Genomic DNA, 7,931 nt, shown 5'->3' on the forward strand with positions numbered 1-7,931 from the left:
AGAAAGAAAGAAAGAAAGAAAGAAAGAAAGAAAGAAAGAAAGAAAGAAAGAAAGAAAGAAAAGAAAGAAAGAAAAGAAAGAGAAATCATGTTGCTATGCTCAAAAAGATGAGTTTGAATTTTGAACGACTTGATTTGAGACGCCCACTCAGTATCCCTTGGAGCTGTCCAGCAGGCACTTAATATGTGGGTCTGTGCTCAGAGAAGTTGAAATGGGAAACTTAAATTTTAAAATAAACTTTAAAAAATTGTTTTAGATTTGCAGAAAATTGTGAAGATACTGTGAAAGGTTTCCATATAACCTGCACCCAGTTCTATTATTAACATCTTGCATAATTGTGGTACATTTTAAAAAATTGATTAGCCAATACTTATATGTTCTTATTCACTAAAGTCCATAGTTTATTCATATTTCCTTAGTTCTTACTTAATGTCCTTTTTCTGTTCCACGGTCTCATCCAGGATACTGCATTATGATCAGTTGTCATGTCCCCTTAGGCTCATTTTGGCTGTTAGAGATTCTCAGACTTTCACTGTTTTTTATGACAGTGACTAATTAAGGAGGACTGGTTAGGAATTTTGTAGAAAGTCAGTCTTTTGGGATTTGTCTGAAGTTTTTCTAATGGTTAAACTGGGATTATGTGTCTTTGGAAGGAAGACCACAGAGGTAAAACGCCATTCTTATCATGTTATATCAAGGGTATATATTATCAATATGACTGATCATATTGATGTTAACATTGCGCTGACTGAGGTTGTGTTTGCAAGGTTTCTCCACTGTAATGTTATACTCTCCCAACCCCCTTCCATACTGCATTCTTTGGAAGGAAGTCACTATGTTCAGCCCACACCAATGAAGGGAGGAGCTGTGATTCCCCTCCTTCAGAATAAAGCATCTACATAAATTGTTTGGAATCTTTTTGCACAGAATATTTGTCTCTTTTCCTCTAATATTTACTTATTAACTTATTTATTTATATCAGCATTAACATATAGATTTATTATACTTTGAATTATAACCATTATAAACAATGCTACTTTATTGTTTTGTTCAAATTATTCCAGCTTGTGCTATGGAAACTCTTTCCATTGGTTTCTATGTCGTTTTGGCATACCTTTGTCATTGTGTGTAGAGTTGGTTTGTTTCTCTAGTTGCTTTGTTTTGTTTCTTAGCACTTTCTTACCTTCTGCCACTGCAAGATGCTTCAGGATCATCTTGCATGTTTCTTGCCCTGGGCTTAGAATCAGTCATTTCTCTGAGGATCCCTGGTTCCTTTTTATCTGGGCACTAGATGTGGTCATTGCCACTGGAATGGCCTTGCTTCTAAGTCCTCCTAGACAACAGAGCAAGGAAATGTGTGTGTGTATACTAACCCAAGTACACAAATAGATCTATAACTATTTTATATGTAACCATCTGTGTCTATATTAAGTAAACATGACTTTATCCTGATGTGTCCAGCTCTAATTCATGATCACATGGTTCATCCTAGCTTCCTTTCCTTGCTTATCAGTAAAGTTCCACTCTAACAGGAGAAATCTGGCTCTCACCATTGCCATTCATTTACTTAACTGCCCAACTCCAGCAGACATTTGTCGTGGTATTAGAACTGTTAGTCCACACCCCAGTGAAACGTCCTTCTCACTGGAGCACAGGGCTTATGTACACTTTCTTTTCACTTTAGTTTCATGGACTCTGTTCATTTCCAAAGTACTTGGGTCAGCCTCTCCTCCCCATCCCCAACCAGAATATATTTTGAGAAGCATAATTTGCACAAAAATGATGGCAAATGAAAAGAGTTTAGATGAGTTTGATGATGAAGGAGTATAGGACCAAAGGCACATTTTGAGGAAACACTGTAGTTTTTTGAAAGGGTAGGAGAAGATGGAACAAGTGACAAATGATAGTTCAAAAACTAAAGTTAGAAGGAAATGGGAGGAGAATGAAGAGGGGACAGTGGTACAGCAGGAACTGGTAGGAAGCATTACAGAAGAAAGGCTGGTTAGTTGAATCATCAGGAGCATAAAGTTGGACACAGGTTCTCACATCTGTGGTCAGACATGAGCTTCCTACATGGGACCATTTCCTTTTTACAAATGTCCACCAAGGACACTCCTTTTTTTGGGTTCCTGTTGTACATTCTCAAGTAATGTCCTCATTTCACCCCAAAATAAACTTACCCCCCATTCTCTTCCTCCTCCTCCTCTGTCTCCACTTATTTTCTTCTTCCTTTCCTCTTTCTTCTAGCCATCACATTCTTCTAGCATCACCCATTCTAGTTTACCTAGATTTTCAAGACTTGGTCTTCCATTCATTATTCTTCAGATAGAATGATCAAAGAGAATTTCCTTCCAAGCTGCTCTTGATCCTGTATTCTCCAGAAGTAGTGAGATGTCCCCTGTGGAAACTCCCATCATATTTTACTTCCCCTGCTACACCAGCGCTGTTTGTTAACTTCTCTCTTTTGTGAACCTGTCAACTGCATGAGAAAAAGACCATGTTTACTTCAGTCACCATTGAATGTGCCAGTAGAGTATGTGACATATGGTAAGCCCTTGATAAATATTTGGTACATAAAAACATCCACAACAAGAATGCTTTGCCCTTGCCATGTCAGTCTGACCCACAAATGATATATCTCTTGTCATCTTTGAGACCTATCTATTTAATTACCCTTTTTTCTCATCATCATCAACCAGAACCTACCCATCCTTCAGCTTCTCAATGATCCCTTTCACTTCCCAATTTGTAAAATATTCATGGTTATTCAGTTGCTCATTTTGCTTTACCATGATTTATTTTTTTCATGAGTCCTTGTTTATGATATCAGCAAAGGATAAAATCTATATTTAACAGTAGAAATCATTTATTGAACACCAGCGCTATATATGTAGGAAGACTTGGCCTTTATCATTTAGAGACTTACTATGTGGCCATGTTAACAGGAACATGGAATGATGAGGGAGTACTTGAAAAGTAACATAGGGGAAAGTATGTGGCAGAGTACAGACTAGCTTAGTAATTGCAAATGGAAAATAAAGCCCAACTTTGGGTAAAAATTGTCAGGAAAGGTAAGAGAAAGTTAGTGAGTCATGGGAACTTTTTGGTGGTGGAACAAATACAGCATTTCTTGGAGATGTTGCAGGTTTGGTTCTCTAATAAAGCTAATATCACGATAAAGCAAGTCACATGACTGTTGGTTTCCCAGTGTGTATACAAGTTATATTTAAAATTTTTTAACACTGTAGGTCTACTAAATATGTAATAGCATCCTGTCTATAAAAAGTACATACCTTAATTTAAAATGCTTTATTGCTAAAACATATTAATGATCATCTAAGCCTTTGGAAAATTATAATCTTTTTGCTATAAGAGGGTTTCCCTTGTTGTTGATGGCTATTGATTATCAGGGTAGTGGTTGCTGAAGGTTAATATGACTGTGGTAGTTCCTTAAGACAACAATTAAAATTGTTCCACTGATTGACTCTTCTGCTCATGAGAGATTTTTCTGCAGTACATGATGCTGTTTAATAGCATTTTACCCACAGTAGAACTTCTTTCAAAACCAAAGCCAACCTCTCAAAACCTGCCACTGCCATATCAACTAAATGTATATAATATTCTAAATTATTGGTTGTCATTTCAACAACGTTCACAACATCTTCACCAGGAGAATGTTCCATCTCCAGAAACCATTTTCTTTGCTCACCCATAAGAAGCAACTCCTCATCCATTCAAGTTTTAGAATGAGATGCAGCAGGGAGGGATAGCATTAGGAGATATACCTAATGTAAATGATGAGTTAATGGGTGCAGCACACCAACATGGCACATGTATACATATGTAACAAACCTGCAGGTTGTGCACATGTACCCTAGAACATGAAGTATAATTTTAAAAAATTAAAAATAAAATAAAATAAAAAATAATGAGATGCAACAAATCTGTCATATCTTCGGCCACTCTCTTGCTATTTCCACCACATCTTCAGTTACTTCCTCCACTGAAGTCTTTAACCCTTCAAAGTCATCCATGAGTGTTGGAATCAACTTCTTCCAAACTCCTGTTAATGTTGACATTTTGACTTTCTCTCATGAATCACAAATGTTCTTATAGGCATCTATAATGGTGAATTCTTTTCCACAAGTTTTTCCATTTACTTAGCCCAGATCCATCAAAGGAATCACTACCTATGGCAGCTATAGGCTTACAGAATGCACTTTTTAAATAATATGAATTGAAAGTTGAAATTACTGCTCAATCCATGGGATGCAGAATGAATGTTGCACTAGCAGGCATGACAACAACATTAATCTCCAGGTATATCTCCATCAAAGCTCTTAGGTGACCAGGTACATTGTCAATGAGCAGGAATATTTTGAAACGAATCTTTTTTTTTTTTTTTTTTTCTGAAGACTAGGTCTTAACAGTGGACTTAAAATATTCAGTAAACAGATTTACTGTCACCCAGTCCTTGTTTTTTCATTTAGAGGGCACAGGCAGGGTAGTCTTAGCATAATTATTTGTGGCTCTAGCATTTTCTGCATGCTAAATGAGCATTGGTTTCAAATTAAAGTCACTAGCTGCATTCGCTCCTCACGAGAGTCAGCCTGTTCTTCGAAACTTTGAAGCCAGGCATTGACTTCTCTTCTGTAGCTATGAAAGTCCCGGATCAGTTATCTTAGCTAGCTCTTCTAGATAACTTACTGAAGTGTCTACATCAGTACTTGCTGCTTCATCTTGCACTTTTATGTTATGGAGATGGCTTGTTTCCTTAAACCTCATGAACCAAACTCTGCTATCTGCAAACTTTTCTTCTACAGCCTTCTTACCTCTCTCCAGCCTTCATAAAATTAAAGAGAGTTAGAGTCTTGCTCTGAATTAGGCTTTGGCTTAAGGGAATGTTGTGACTAGTTTAATCTTCTATCCATGCCACTGAAACTTTCTCCATATCATCAATAAGTCTGTTTCACTTTGATTTCATTTGTGTGTTCACCAGGGTAGCACTTTTAATTTTCTTCAGGACCTTTTTCTTCACATTCACAATGTGGCTAACTGGCACAAAACGCGTAGCTTTCAGCCTATTTTTCAACATGACTTCTTCACTAATCTTATTCATTTCTAGTGTTTTATTTAAAAGGTCTGTGACTCTTCTTTTAACTTGAACACTTAGAGGTCATTGTAGGGTTATTAATTGTCCTCATTTCTATCTTGTTGTGTCTGAGGAAGTAGAAAGACCCAAGGAGAGGGAGACAGACAGGAAAACAGTCTATTGCTGGAGCAGTCAGAACACACACATTTGCTAAGTTTGCTGTCTTCCATGGGTTCAGTTGGTGGTGCTGCAAAACAGTTGCAACAGTAGCAGTAAAACTCACTGATTGCAGATCACCATAACATACATAATAATAAAGAAAAAAATGAAATATTATGATAATTACCAAAATCAGACATAGAGACATTAAGTGAGCACATGATACTGGAAAAGTGGTGTCCATAGACTTCTTCCATGCACGTTTGCCACAAACTTTTAATAGTAAAACATGCAATATCTATGAAGTACAATGAAACAAAGTACAATAAAACAAAATATGCCCATATGGGAAACTATCTGCTCTTCTTATCTGCTTTGCTGGTCTCCTTCAAAGTCAGAGTGGTAAAAACAATAAAACAAAACAAAACAACAAAAACAAAAAACACACACAAAAAAAGGTTGTCAGAAGGTCTGACTTCAAGTGAGCCTTGGGTCATGGTTGACCAGTTGAAAACCCTGGGCAAGTCACACAACTCCACTGAGCATCAGTTTCTCCTCACTCACATGGTGTCTTAATGTTAGCCTACTTCTCAGGGACTGTATTAAAGTGCACATGCCAGTGAATGGTTTTGCAAGGTGAGTGGGTAAAGGTGAAAGAAGAATCAACACAGATTCCTAGATTTCTAGGCCTCAACCTACATGTAAAGAGTACTGTCATTGACTGAGATGAGAAAACCAGGGGAGAAGGTTTAGGTGTGGATGGAGGAGAAAGTTGGGGAGCCAGTGAATCACCAGTGCCCTTCTCAACATGCTCCATTTGTGATACCCATTAGATAGCGAGCTTCCCCCTGCTTAATTCAGATCTCTGCTTCCTGACACATTTACCCAAATACCATGCTCAGTCACATTCTCTTTCTAGTTTCACTTCAATTTTTTCTTAGAATATATCCCTTTTTGAAATTACATTAGATTTCTATTTGTTTGTTTGTTGTTTATGTCCCTCACTAGAACGTAAGTTCTCCAAGGACAAATATTTTGTGTTGTTCACTATAAAGGCTCTAATGCCCAGTACAGTGGATGGCATATTCTGGATATTCAACAATGAATGAAAAAAATAACTGAATGAATGAGTCTAAGGAGAGATGTGGATAGAACTTTTGGATACAGGAGTTTGGGTATCATGGGTCAGATCAAAACTAAGAAAAAAAAAAAAACTTACTGGTTTCCTGCAATCAAATATGATATAAAGTCATGAGAATATGGATGGATAAGTAAAAGAGGAGAAAATGTCAGTTAAGGAAGATTGAGCAACTTGCCGACACCAAAGAACATATGTGGGGGAGGCAGGTTTGAGTTTAGTTGCTTGTTGCCTTCTGAGCTGAGACTTTGAAGCACTGCTGTGTCCTGCCTCCTCCAATGGGCGAGTGATCCTTGCTCAGGCCCCACCTCTCCACCCTCCAAGAAAATCACCCTCAACCATGCCCTCCACCAGCCCTTCAACAAGATCTGAGGCAGCTTCATGTTGACACACTATGAGTGAGAGTAGCTTCTTGAATTTAAAAGATGTTTGTATTTGTGTAGGGAAGGAAATTTGTAATTCAAAAGAACCTATCTTTAACAGCAGAATTTAAGCTTCAGCCTCAGAGCACTCTCAGAGATCATTAAAGCAGAAAGCCTTAGGTGTCCGTCTAGTCACTGAGGATAGTTGCTTGTCAACAATTGAATATGAAAACTCTTATTCCCAGAACATCGGTGACCAGGAAACTGAAACTGTGATCTCATCCTAGGTTTTCTACTCAAAGAATTCCCCAGGGTCTTTCTACAAGTAGACTGATAGCCCAAAATAAAGCCAAAAGAGTGTCTTTTGCTATTGCTTTTGCTACTCAGCTAAAGAAACAGAAAGAGAGGGATAGGCTCCATGTTCCCTGCCAGGAACTTAAGTGGAAAACCGTCTGCATTATTTCAATGTAAGTGCAATGTCCCTGGTTAAGATCTTGCAGTGCACTCCACTTGAAAGACCCAGCAATTCATGAATACAGACTGATTTTTGTTAAGCTGGGTACAGTGAGTTAGTTCTTGAGCTTGGAATGCTTACAAAAAAGAAACAAACACACTGTCAGGAAATCAGGGATCCTTTAAGGGTGAAAAAAATAGAACATCTTTCTCATTTGCTTCAGGGCACAAGCAACCTAACATGCCGTTTTCCCTACAGAGTCTGTGATCAAGAGTTTTAGGAGATCTGAATTCATGACAAAATTTAAAAAGCAAAAAGTTCAGAACATTCAATCTGCTCAGCAATTCACTTTGTGATGTTCTTCTGTGGCTTAATCAATGCTGAAACTTGACTCACAATACCAAGAAGGGCATGGGTTATGTCTTCATTACAGGAACGAGGACTTTTTGTCGAATTCTCATTTATAACTTGTTCTCCTATTATAATATTTTATTAAAGAAATTAGCATTCACAGAAAACATCCCTTTCATAAGATCTTTAAAGTAATAATAACACCAAAGTAACAGCTTTGCAAACCAGAACGTATGCGTCTCCCTACCTTTTAGCAAGACAATTTTTTTTTTTATTTTGCTGGTAAGGTGCAAATTCACGTCAGCATTAATTCATGTAAGCATTTGTATATCGAAAGCTGTGGTTGGATCACATCAGTGTGTCATAATTTGGAAA

The sequence above is a fragment of the Chlorocebus sabaeus genome, chromosome 29, assembly GCF_047675955.1.
Source record: "Chlorocebus sabaeus isolate Y175 chromosome 29, mChlSab1.0.hap1, whole genome shotgun sequence".
NCBI lineage: Eukaryota > Metazoa > Chordata > Mammalia > Primates > Cercopithecidae > Chlorocebus > Chlorocebus sabaeus.